This window comes from Eleutherodactylus coqui, chromosome 5 (assembly GCF_035609145.1).
Source record: "Eleutherodactylus coqui strain aEleCoq1 chromosome 5, aEleCoq1.hap1, whole genome shotgun sequence".
Classification (NCBI taxonomy): domain Eukaryota; kingdom Metazoa; phylum Chordata; class Amphibia; order Anura; family Eleutherodactylidae; genus Eleutherodactylus; species Eleutherodactylus coqui.
The window spans coordinates 243474750-243488104 of record NC_089841.1 but is presented as its reverse complement, the minus strand read 5'-3'; positions in this window follow the sequence as shown (position 1 = coordinate 243488104).

Sequence of the window (13355 nt, the reverse complement as noted above, 5' to 3'; positions counted from 1 at the left end):
GTTGGTGCAACCCTATTATCGTCTGTTGTCTGCATGTTTTGCTTGTTAGTTCCTTTTCGGGATTAGTTCGTCTGCCATGGAATTAGGTTTCTTTTGGTCCCCTCTATCCAAGGTTGCCATGTTTCTTTAAAATTGGTGATTCTGTCTTGTCTCACTGCGTATAACTTTTCAAGTGTGCAGTGGTCGGATAAGATTTGTGTGATGTTTTGTGCTGTTGGTATTTTTGCAGATTTCCAATTTCTAGTAATCAATAGTTTGGCGCATAACAGCATTTGGGTCATGAATTTTCTGCAGCGAGGGGGGAGATTCTCCATCTTCAACAGCAAGATGGCAGTTTGTGGTTTAAGTTTTATTTTGATCCCCCATAATTTATATGCAATTGTGGGGATTGCGTTCCATAGTGGGCGTAGGTGGGTGCATTCCCAGAATATATATAAGAGGGAACCTTTTTCGTTGCAGCCTCTCCAGCAGTTTCCCGGGGTCCCTGGAAATAGTTGTGCAAGTCTCAGGGGAGAGTAGTACCATCTCGTGAGAGTTTTTTGATGGACTTCCAATAGCTTGGCGCTTAGAGTGCATTTGTGGGCCCAATTGCATGTTTTGATCCAATAGTCTAAACTATATGAGATTTTTAGGTCTTTTTCCCAATTAAGTATGTGAATTTTTTTCTGTTTATTAGGTTCTTCTGAGGCTTCTCCGTTTAGTATTTCATACCAGTGTTTTAGTTTGTTCTTTAGTGGCTTTTGTAAATAGAGTAAGTTGTATAGGTATATAGGCAGTGTTAACGAGAGTTGTTTGTTGGTTGAAAGGAAGCTTTTTATTTGCCTACTAGCGTACCCATCGCGCGTTGCTGCGAAGACAGACATACATACATACATTCGTTTTTATATATCTAGATGACGGCAGCAGCGACCACTGAGGTTTTGTAGGCCGCTGCTTCCCCCTTGCAGGCTGAATAAAATAGCCGTTGTGTGGAACATCCAATTTATCCGGCTGCTGTGGCTTCTTGGGAAGATAGCCTAGTACACTTCCAACTCCAATGGAGACTGACTGTAAATGGCTGGCGTGCTCTAGTATTTATGGTTTCAAGCTGTACGTGTCATTGCATACAGTCTATCTATCTATCTATCTATCTATCTATCTATCTATCTATCTATCTATCTATCTATCTATCTATCTATCTATCTATCTATCTATCTATCTATCTATCCATCTATCCATCTATCCATCTATCCATCTATCTATCTATCAGGGTTATTGTATACAGTCTATCTATCTATCTATCTATGACATCAGGAAATGAGAGAATTAGATTCCGTACGTAAAATTTGAACGCTAATTCTTTGGCGCTTTGAATTGAATAATCGAGTTGGGACCCATTAACTTTTCCTATTTATGACATAATCAATGCTCGTGTCAAATTTCAAGTTTCTATGACATTGGGAAGTGAGAGAATTAAATTCCGTACATAAAATTTGGACGCTAATTCTTTTGCGCTTAGAATTGAATAATCGAGTTGGGATGAGACATAAGGCCTTGCCCATAAGCATTCCCCAACCTCCAAGAACTGAACCTACCTACCTGAATGAGATTTTGTAGGCCGCTGCTTCCCCCTTGCGGGCTGAATAAAATAGCCGTTGGGTGGAACATACAATTTATCCGGCTGCTGTGGCTTCTTAGGAAGATATCCTAGTACTTGTTTACCCACTTCCAACTCCAATGGTAATTGGCTGGCGTGCTCTAGTGGTTCCAAGCTGTACGTGTCATAATAGAGCCTTAATGACATCACAATGCAGCTTTATAGAACACTAGCGTACCCGTCGCGCGTTGCTGCGAAGACAGACATACATACATACTTCGTTTTTATATATCTAGATGACGGCAGCAGCGACCACTGAGGTTTTGTAGGCCGCTGCTTCCCCCTTCCAGGCTGAATAAAATAGCCGTTGTGTGAGAATCGCTGGGGGGGGAGACATTCTTACTGCTGGGAGAATTGCTGGGGGGGGGGGGAGACATTCTTACTGCTGGGAGAATTGCTGGGGGGGGGATGGGAGACATTCTGACTGCTGGGATAATCGCTGGGGGGGATGGGAGACATTCTGACTGCTGGGAGAATCGCTGGGGGGGGATGGGAGACATTCTGACTGCTGTGAGAATCGCTGGGGGGGGATGGGAGACATTCTGACTGCTGGGAGAATCGCTGGGGGGATCGGAGACATTCTGACTGCTGGGAGAATCGCTGGGGGGGGGATGGGAGACATTCTGACTGCTGGGAGAATCGCTGGCGGGGGAGCGGAGGCATGACTGCTGGGAGAATCGTTGGGGGGAGGGGGGCATGGTGACTGCCAGGAAATTCTCTGTGGGGGAAGGGGGGCATGATGACTGCCAGGAGAACCGCTGGGGGGGAGCCATTATGACTGCTGGGGGAACCACTTGGGGGGAGGGAGGCATTATTATTGCTGGCGGACAGCTGGGGGTGGCATTGTGACTGCTGGTGGACCACTGGGGGGGGTATTATGACTGCTGGGGGAACCGCTGGGGGGGGGAGCGGGCATTATTACTGCTGGGGGACCGCTGGGGTCTATCTATCTATCTATCTATCTATCTATCTATCTATCTATCTATCTATCTATCTATCTATCAGGGTTATTGCATACAGTCTATCTATCTATCTATCTATCTATCTATGACATCAGGAAATGAGAGAATTAGATTTTGTAGGCCGCTGCTTCCCCCTTGCGGGCTGAATAAAATAGCCGTTGGGTGGAACATACAATTTATCCGGCTGCTGTGGCTTCTTAGGAAGATATCCTAGTACTTATTTACCCACTTCCAACTCCAATGGTAATTGGCTGGCGTGCTCTAGTGGTTCCAAGCTGTACGTGTCATAATACAGCCTTAATGACATCACAATGCAGCTTTATAGAACATGTTGGGGCATGTTCAAGGGCGTCCGATGTTGATGACATCAGTGATGACATCACAATAGCAGGTGGCTTACTTATTCGATCTACGTGGGGGGGGGGCGTAACTTTCGACGACGCTCGCGCGCTATTTATCGTAGGATATTTGTACTATGCCTATAATCTTCCCAGGAGTGTACTCAACAACTTCCCAAAGTTTCATGGCGATCGGATGAATGGTGTAGTAGCGCATAAAGGACAAACAGACACTGAGACACGCACGCAGACAGACATACATTCAATTTTATATATATAGATATTGTAGAAGGTCTGAATTGGTAAGTTTTATTTCTTTACACAATATTTCAAAGGGTTTAAGTTTAGAGTCGCTTTGGATATCTGTCAGTAACTTAATTCCCCTTTGTTTCCAGTTTTTTAGTGATAGGTTGGGAATCAATCGTCCTAGTACGTCTATTGGGAGTGGTATTTGTTTCTTCGGGAGGTGGGATTTGGAGATTTCAATTATGGTCAACCATGCTTCTTGTGAGGCTTTAATCGTTGGGTTATTTGAGATTGTTGTGTTTGGGTCAATTGCAGCCGACAACAGTAAAGTGCGGAGCCTACCACCTCCGTTTAATTGTTTTTCAAATTCTGGCCAGCTTATGTTATTTTGTGGGGTGCACCAGGCGTTTAGTTGTTGGATTATGGTGGCTCTATAATAAGCTGTGATATTGGGGGCTCCCATTCCTCCTCTTCCTCTGGAGGCAAATAGTATGGAGGCCGCCATTCTTGGTTTCTTTTTTTTCCAGATGAATGTTAACATTTGGTTTTGCAAGAGTTTTAAATATTTTTGGGGAATAGGCAGTATCATGGTTCTAAATATATAAAGGATTTTTGGTAGTACCATCATTTTATATAGTACCATTCTTCCTAACCACGAGGGTTCTGTATTTTCAAACCTATCTAGGTCTTTTTGTAGAGAGCTTAGTAAGGAGTTTAGGTTGCTTATCGGCATGTTGTTTAGGGGTAATGTAAGTTTAAGTCCTAAGTAAGGGATTTCCTCTGATTCCCACGAATATGGGAATTCTTCCTTGATGGTTTTTTTTGTTTTCTTGGTATGTTGATACCTAACATTTGGGATTTATGGGCGTTTATTTTATAGTATGATACTTGTCCGAATTCATTTATATTTTTTGTAATTGCTCTGAGGGATGTCAAAGGGTGAGTCATGATCAGTGCGACATCATCCGCGAACAAGCCAATTTTGTGTTGGCGGAGTGGAAGTGGGATACCTCTGATTTCCGGGTCCGTTCTGATTTTTTCTGCGAATGGTTCTATCGTAAGTACAAATAGTAGGGGGGAGAGGGGGCATCCCTGGCGCGTACCGTTAGTGATGTGGAAGCTACTAGACAGGACACCATTGGCCAGTACTTTTGCCGTTGGGGATGAATATAGGGCCTGTATAGCTCCGAATATCTCCCCCTTGAATCCAAATTTTTCTAGTACAGCAAAAGAGTATCCCCAATGAATTCTGTCGAACGCCTTCTCCGCATCCAGGGTTAGGAGCAGAGAAGGCGTTCGCAGCTTCGTCACCGCGGCCAAGAGGTCTATTATGCTTCTTGTGCCGTCCGACGCCTTTCGGCCCAGTGTGAAGCCCACCTGGTCGCTGTGTACCAGGCTTGGGATGATTCCCATTAATCTTTGGGCTAGGATTTTTGCATATATTTTCGTGTCACTGTTCAATAAGGAAATTGGCCTATAATTTGCCGGTGAGGAATGGTCTTTGTCAGGTTTTGGGATAGTTACTATTGCAGCTTGGAGCATTTCTGTGGGTAGCTCCCCAAGCCTCATGGCGTTGTTGAAGGTTTTAGTAAGATTCGTGGCCAACTCTTCCCCATATATTTGGTAGTACTCGTTAGAATACCCATCAGGGCCCGGGGCATTGTCTTTTTTGGGGGATTTAATTGTTTTGAGTGTTTCCTGGACGGAGATAGGGGCGTTAAGTGTTTCCAATTGTTTTATATCCACCTTCGGTAGGTCTATGTCTTTCAGGAATTCCTTAATTCTTTCTTCATTGGGTTGTATTGTTAGGTCTTCGTTTTTTAGATTATATAATTTTGCGTAGAATTTGGAGAATACCTCCGCTATATCTTTTGGGTTGCTGGTTTTGTGTTCCGAGTCTGGTGCTTTGATGAACGGTATTCTAGCTTTAATGCGTTTTTGCTTTACTTTGCAGGCCATATAACTACTGAATTTATTATTGTCTGAGTAGTAGGTGGTATTGTATGCTCTTAGCAGTTTCTCGTGGTCTAGCAATAGATGGTCTCTTATTTGTTGCCTTGTGTTTAACAATTTTTTGTGTATTGTTTCCGTCGGGTTTTGTTGTACTTGTTTTTCTAGTTCTTTTATTTATGTAAGGAGGCCATTCAATTTTTTTGTTTTTTCTTTTTTGTGGTGGGATCCTTGTTTAATCATTATACTTCTTATGACTGACTTGTGCGCGTTCCATAATGTGAACGGGCCCAAGTCAGGGGAGTCGTTAGTTGCGAAATATTCCTGGATAGCAGAGCGGATTTGAGTTCTGTAAGGGTCAGCCTTCATTAGGCAGATATTGTTCCGCCATATTTTTGGGATATGCTCTGATTTTGATAGCCCCAGTGATACAAAAATTGGAGCGTGGTCTGACCAAGAGGCTGTGCCTATCGAGGCATTTTTTATTCTTGGTAATAAAAAGAAGTTTGTTAGGAACATATCAATTCTGGCGAAGGTTTTGTGTCTTGTGGAATAGAAAGTGTATTCTTTCGTGTTTGCGTTTATGCATCTAAATGCATCATATAGCTCTTCTTTTAAGAGCCATGGGGATAACGTAGGAGCATTTAGTCTTCCTCTGCTGTTGGTATCTAGAGTTTTATCGGCGATTATATTAAAATCTCCACACAATAAAAGCTGACACTTTTGACACTTCCCAACTTTCCGCATTATTTTGTTAAGGAATCTTATCTGGGATGCATTCGGTGCATATATATTGACTAGCGTTATTAAGAACCCATCAATTTCGCATACTAATATAATAAATCTGCCCCTTTCATCAATGACAGAGTTATGCAGTTTAAATTCGATAGAGTCTTTGATCGCTATGGGGACTCCTGCTTTTTTTTTCTCATCGTTAGACATGAATATCACCGGATATTTGGGATGAGAAAATTTCGGGTGATTGTCTTTTACAAAATGAGTCTCTTGTAAACATAGGATATCTACGTGAGCGGCCAGGGCATCTCTCCACACAGCGGGTCTCTTCTAAGGGGAGTTCAATCCCCTCACATTAAGGGACATCAATTTTGTATCCATGGTTTAGTGTTTTTACCTTGTTTTGAGTTCGTGGATTCGTTTGTCTTTTTCTGACCTTTCCATTCGGGGTGTTGATGGGTTCTCCCGTTCAGATGTTTTTCCCTGGCATCTTTTCTTGTTGTGTGGATCAGTCCAGAGGTCAAGTGCGCCTCCATCTTGGGGTGGATAGGGTTGAAGGGAAGAAATAACCTAGATAAATGGGTAAGAACAAACTTGTAAATGTTAGAGCGGCTGTTTCCCTTTTTGGACGTATGAGCGCCCGTATAGGGTAGCCACTCTTTCTGGTGGGGGGAAAGTGTCCAGCCATTGTGATATTCCGGCCTTTCTTATAATAAACTTAAAGAGAGGAGTGAATCTTGGTTGTTTATATTTCAGCCTCCAGATTCTGGGACTGCTGTGGTGTTCGTGACCTATTCCTGGTCAGCGGTTAGGCGTTTTGTTCCACTCGGTGTCCAGGTGTGTTGGGGCATTTCCCCGTTTCGGTAGGGCCCCCCATTTAGTTATGAGTTGCTGCCCTTGTTCGGGGTTTTGGATAACGTGGGTTTTGTCATTTCTCGTTATGATTAGCTTAGGCGGGAAGCCCCACTTGTACATGATTTTGTTGTCACGCAGAGCTTGTGTGATATCTCTGAATTTTCTTCTGGCCTGTATAGTCATCTGTGAGAGGTCTGTAAATAGTTTAATTTGTTCGTAGGGAGTCGGGAGGGTTGTTTCTTTACTTAGTGTGTATAGCAAGGCTTCTTTTACATGAAAAAAATGTATCCTCACAAAAACATCTCTTGAGAGGTGGTCAGGCGCTGATTTTGGGCGGGGCCGTCTATGCGCTCTATCAATAATTCTCTCCTCTGTGGTTGTATCTGGGAGGATTTGTTTTATAAGCTTTTGGATGTATTCTTTCAGTTCAGGCTGGGTTATTGTTTCCGCAATTCCCCTGATTTTCAGGTTGTTGCGCCTGTTTCTGTCTTCGGTCTGCTACTTTGTTTTTTTAGCGCTTCTAGCTCATCTTCAACATTGTAATGTGCGTCGATGAGATCATTGTGCGAGGATGCAAATTCTGCAAACTTGTTCTCCATGTGGTCTACTCTCACTCCTATTTCTGCTAATGAGTTGTTTAGAGCTGTTGACACCGATAGTAGATCTTTTTGTAGGTCTTAGCCTCTCAGAGCTAAGATCATCTGTTTTATAAATCGCTCTGACGCAGCTTGGTTTGAGCAGCTCATGCTCGTTATCGGATCGTCACTGTTATCTATCAGAGTGTCTGTTTCCAGGCTTTGGGTGTTTTGTCCCTCTCTCTCCTGGTTACACATGGGATTTTGGCTGTTAGGGTCTAGTGTCTCTTGTTGCTGTGGCACTTGGAGCGCGGGAAGCGTGTTTACAGTAGGGGAGGCAGTCGCCATCTTGTTTAACCCTGCTAGCGCTGCTACTCTGTTTTCAGGGTTTGCAGTTCCCTGTGCTGGGCTTTTGCGAGGTCCCATGTGCAGGGGAGCGGGGGGAGAGCTTTTACCTCTGTTGTTCTGTGAGGCATCTCCTCGTTCTGTCCCTCCGGCTGGTCGCCGCGGCTCAGTCTCTCTCACCTCCCGTCCTCCTTCTCCTGCTCGGGCTGTAAAATATGAGGTGAGACGCTGCGGTCCCGTTTTTGTTCTCCTCCTGGTTGCCATACTTTCCTGGGTCCTCCGGAGGGTTATAGGGTAAAGGATTTCTCTCTCTATGCGCTTTTTAGTAGCTTTTTACGGCCGTTTCTCTCGGAACTCAGAGGAGTGCAACCGCTCCGGTCTCCATCCAGGCCACGCCCCCAATGTTGTGTCTTTCTCATTTTGATGCCTAAATACGTGATAAAGGGTTTTGCTATGGTGGTCTGCCAACCGAGTGACGTACATAATGTAGTAGGACAAGGCAAGCCTAGTTCTAGTATCTCACTTTTCAGGGGTTTATTTCATAGCCCGAGAAGGCCCCGTATTCGGTTATAATTTTTAATAGTGGCTTCAGATGCATTTCTGGGTCTTCTAGAAACATTAGGATATCGTCTGCGAATAGGGCAAGCTTCAATTCGTGGGAGACAATATTTGTGCCCTTATACATATCTGACTCGGTCAATCTTTTGCAAAGTGGCTCTAGTGCCACATAGAATAGTAGAGGGAATAGCGGGAAACCCTGTCTTGTGCCCTTGTGAAGTTTAAATGGGGTTGACAGGAAACCTGGTGTGTGTATATTCTCGCTCTGGGGTTGCGGTATAGGCTGTCCATGTAAGTTCTAAAGGCTCCTTCAATGTTCATTTTGTTTAGCGCCAAGTGCAGGCCGTCCCAGCTTACATTATTGAATGCTTTTTCTGCATCCAATGCTAATAGAATTGGGTTGTGCTTCTTAGATTGGGTCAAATGATTTAGGCACACTTGTTGTATGGCGTCGAGTGTTGCCAGGTCTTTGTGGATGTTTGTGACTGCCGACCGCTCTTTCCCAAACCCACCTGTGCCAGGCTTACTAGTGAGGTTATATTTGCTGTCGGCCATGATTTTAGACAATAAATTTGACATCTTGTTGATTAGTGATATTGGGCGATATGATTCTGGGAGCTGCACAACTTTGTTTGGTTTTGGGATTAGTTTTGTGTGCGCTAGGTTGGCTTTGTCATGGTTTTCTAGTTTGCATTATTTGGTTGAAGAGATTTGTTAGTATGGGGGAGATTATGGTTAAGAGGGACTTCCCCATGGTATCAATCCAAGCCTGGTGCTTTACTGTTGGGTAATTGTGTTATTACCTGTTTGACCTCTTCTGTTACTTTTTCATTTAGTGACACACGTTGTGGTTGACTTAGGGTGGGCAGCAAAACCTTCTTTCGGACTTCTTTCCTGTGTTCCATATTGCTTGTCTGGGGCTTATATAGTGTTGCATTTATTTCCCCCCTAGGTGTTTTTGTTTGACCATTTTCATCTACCATTAATATTATGTGTGTTGGGGTGCTGACTAGAGATGAGCGAACGTACTCGGTTCGGGTGTTTTTGGACTTGAGCACCGCTTTTTCCGAGTAATTGACTACTCGGACAAAAAGATTCGGGGGGGCGGCGTGGTGGATAGCAGTGGGGAACGGGGGAGCTCTCTCTCTCCCTCCATGCGCCCCCCAAATCTTTTCGTCCGAGTAGTCAGTTACTTGGCAAAAAGCGGTGCTCGAGTCTAAAAACACCCGCACCGAGTACGTTCGCTAATGCTGACCTTTCACTACTTGCTAGAAGCCAGCCTGCTTTTCGTACTTTCTTTCCTATCTAGCCAGAGATCAAAATCAGCTTTAGGAAATTGCCATTTTTCTTTGTTTTGGCTGTAGAAATGTATGTTTTGTGTAGCTTGAGACTCGCTTCATCATAGCGTGAGTTTATCTTTTTGCGTAGATTGGACATGTATCCCATTAGGCTTTTGCCGTTGGCCAGAATAGGGTGGGGTTTGCTAGGTGTTCCTTGTTTCGGTCCGTGTAATCTAGCACCACATTTGAAGTGCTGCTAGGCAGTTTTAGTCTCAGGTTAAGAAGGATGGGAATCTCCATGTGAAACCAGTGCCCTTTGGGTGTTTATTTTGTAGCTTTATCATTACGGGTGTGTGCTTTGAGGTTACTATGTCTAGGATTTCTGCTTCCCCGCACTGGGTACTAAATGTTGCAATAAGAGTTAAACTTTTTCTTTTTTTTAAAGAAAACCAATTAAGTCTGCATTGTCCCATGCTAAAGACCCATAACATTTTTCTGACAGCAGAGCTTGGTGAGGGCTTATTTTTTGCAGGAAGAGTTGTAGTTTTCATTGTTACCTTTTAGAAAGCACGTGTAAGTTTTGGATTGCTTTTTATTATGTGTTTTGGGAGGCGACCAGACACAAAAACAGCAATTCTGACAGTTTTTAAAATTGTAATCGTGAGGGTCTCGATGGGTTGTTATGGCAGCCATAGACTTCAATAAAGCCTGTGTCCGCCAGCTACAGTGGCCTATGAGACGCACGCTATGGCTGAGCTTTGTAGGCCTTCTAATGCACTACGCTATTGGGATATAGTAATGTATTAGAAGAATCATAAAATATGATGTCAAAAATTGCCCCAGAATTCTGGACTCCGTTACACAATTTAGGCCCAATGTCTACGGGCAAATTTAAACTGCAGGATCCTTGGGGACGATCCGCTTTTCACGCCACACATAGGAAAACATGGCTGACCGCAGCTGAATTAAAGCATGTGGCTTTGCTTTCCAGACCTTTTGGTCCAGTAAACAAGTCGCAGCATGCTCTATTTTGCTGCAGTTCCTGCACAGACGGCTTCCATTGAAGTCAATTGAAGACATCCGATCCATAGAAAGATTTAAAAAACAAAAACAAAACTGTACTGCGCGTGTGTGTTGGCGCTTTCGCACACATTTGCAGTGAAGACCCAGGGTTGGATTCTGCAGTGGACTCCCGCATATGGAATCGGACCTACGCGTGGACATGGGCCTTAGAAAGATTCATTGTTGATAAGTGGAGCAAGAGGTGTAAATATCTGTTCTTTTTGGCAACAGTAAGAAGTGTCTAGAAAAGTAGGCATGGCTTACTGCTTGGTCAGAACTTGAAAACATTTGCAACTTAAGTCGCAAAATTTGCCAGTTTCACTCCAGTAGGTGGGTGGTGTACAAAGTAACTCCATAGCTCTAGACATATTTAAAGATGGAGTTAATATGCCACTTTTCAAATAACTTGCATCTTTAGGTTGGAGAAGGCTGCTAGAAAACTGGTGTAAAAAGTTCCACTGATGATAAAAAAAAACACCAATCCTACAGCAGAGCGAGTGCGAATGATAAAAAAGGTTTCAAAATACAAAGACCATCAGACCTTGTTCCAAACAGAGGACCTACGCTGACCCCTGGCCACTGCTAGGAGGCAATGGGCACAAGAGGACCAGTATTAGACCACAGAGCAATAGAAATAAAAGTAGTCTGGTCTGATGAATCACATTGTCTTTAGCATGCTGTATACATCTGGGTACATGTGCATCACTGAACCGGTGAACAGATGGCATCATATGGCATCCTGATGCTCGGGAACCGTGGAGCCTGGCCTTCATGTGACCGTTACCCGGACACGTACCACCTACCTAAACGTTGTTGCAGACCAAGTACACCCCTTCAGACCAAGGGTATTTTCTAATGGCAGTGGCCTCTTTCAGCCAGATAATGTTACCTACCAAACTGCAGAAAAATGTGTTGAGGAATATGACAAGGTTCAAGGTGTTGACATGGCCAAGGTCCCCCAGAGCTCAATGGACTTGGGCACGTGTTGGATAAACAAGTCTGATCCACAGAGACCCCAACTGTGGTGCTTATAGAGAGTAGAAGATCAGCTAAGAGTTTGGCGTCAGATACCAAAGAACACCTTCAGAAGTTCACAAGTCCTTGAAGCAACAGGTCAGAGCTATTTTGGCAGTACAAGGGTGTATCAATAAGGGCAGAAGGGTGCTGGCAATATGGGACAGTCTCACCGAATCCTGGAACCTTGTTTGACATATGGATGTGTTGTGAGACACTATATGAAAGAAAACTATGATCTTCATACGCCTACAGAGCCAAAAACTGCACATTAGGAAGTTGATGTGCCATAAAGACTGAACTAATAGGAAATTTGGAAACCGGTCATCAAAAAATATAATTAAAAATTAAGTAGCAGAATCTTAAACCTGTATTAAAAGGGTTTTCCAGGAGAAAAAAAAAAGTTAACAGGCTTAAAACCAAGAAACGTTGAATCCTCACCTATCCCATCTGCTCTCAGTCTAGTGCTTACCACTTGGAACCTGGAAAAAGCGTTGTGCGGTCATGTGTCGTTCGTTGCGCACGTTACAGCTGTAGTCAGTGAAAGTCATGGAAGAATCACTACTAAGTCCCATTAGTGGCTGAGTGGTCACATGCACAACGAACGGCACGTGAGCGCCCGCTGCTTCCGAGTTCCATGTGTCGGGCGGCAGCGCTGAACAAAGAGCGGCTGGGATAGGAGAATATTTAATTTTTCTTGTTTTTAAGCCCATTTAACCTTTAGGTCCTGGAAAACCCCTTTGATAAAAAAAACAGCCTCGCAGTCAGCGCATGTCCGTGTTGCTTTATAGGGACATCAGTACATTTTTCTTTAAATAAAACCAGATAAAGAAACACATTACATTTTTTCTAATCTGTTTTTATTTCTGACTGTAGGGTTGTTACCAGGGGGGCATCCATCTTTCCTGAGCTACATTTAACAGCATTTAGAGATATGCTTTATGGCAGCTTCATGGGCCATTTATACAATAGACAGGGGACCCATTGACTTGTATAGGAGACTGTTCTAGCCATGCTTTGATCTGCGCCGAGGTCGTTGTGCCGGAAGAGGACTATATAGTCACAGCTGATCACCTATTGTGAATGCTGGATCCTGTGTTATGGCCCTTTTACACGGGCCCACAGTCTTTCAAGCAACTGGCAATATCACCGCCAAGGTCATCAGCGCTTGAGCAGAGCATTGACACAGACTTTCCGCTGGATCGCGGGCTTCTCGCTCAGCGCTTCGACGCCTAAGTGAAGCGCTGAGCGTTTACATGAAAGAAGAAGCCAGTGAGTCAATGGGGTATTTTAAGCTGACTGAACGGTGAGCAATTTTTGCACATTTACGATTAGTGCTCAAATCCGTTTGTTTGAACGAATTCTAAGCGATAATCATTACGTGTAAATGGGCCATTAGCTATATACGGGCTTCTACCCTTCAGCGTAATCCTACCTGTGATGTAAGGCTGCCTTTACACGAGACTATTCTCATTTGAACAAGCGAGTGGCGTCTCCACTAGCTCGTTTGTTCTCGTTCAGCCCGTTTAGGCAGGCAGATCGTTTAAACAAGCATCATTCAGTATTCCACATTTGCTGTAAAAACGAATATGAAAGGCTGAACGATGAGAACGAACAAACAACGACCTTTATACCTCCATTAAAAAAACAAAACAAAACAAAAAACAGATGGGTAAAGAGCAAACGATTCGCTCCGTCTAAAAGCACATTTTGTTCTCGGCAGAGTAACGCCGCCGCACACGGGCGGAAATTCTGCGGTGGGATTTCTCGCTGAATTTCCGCCACTGCCCGCCTGCATA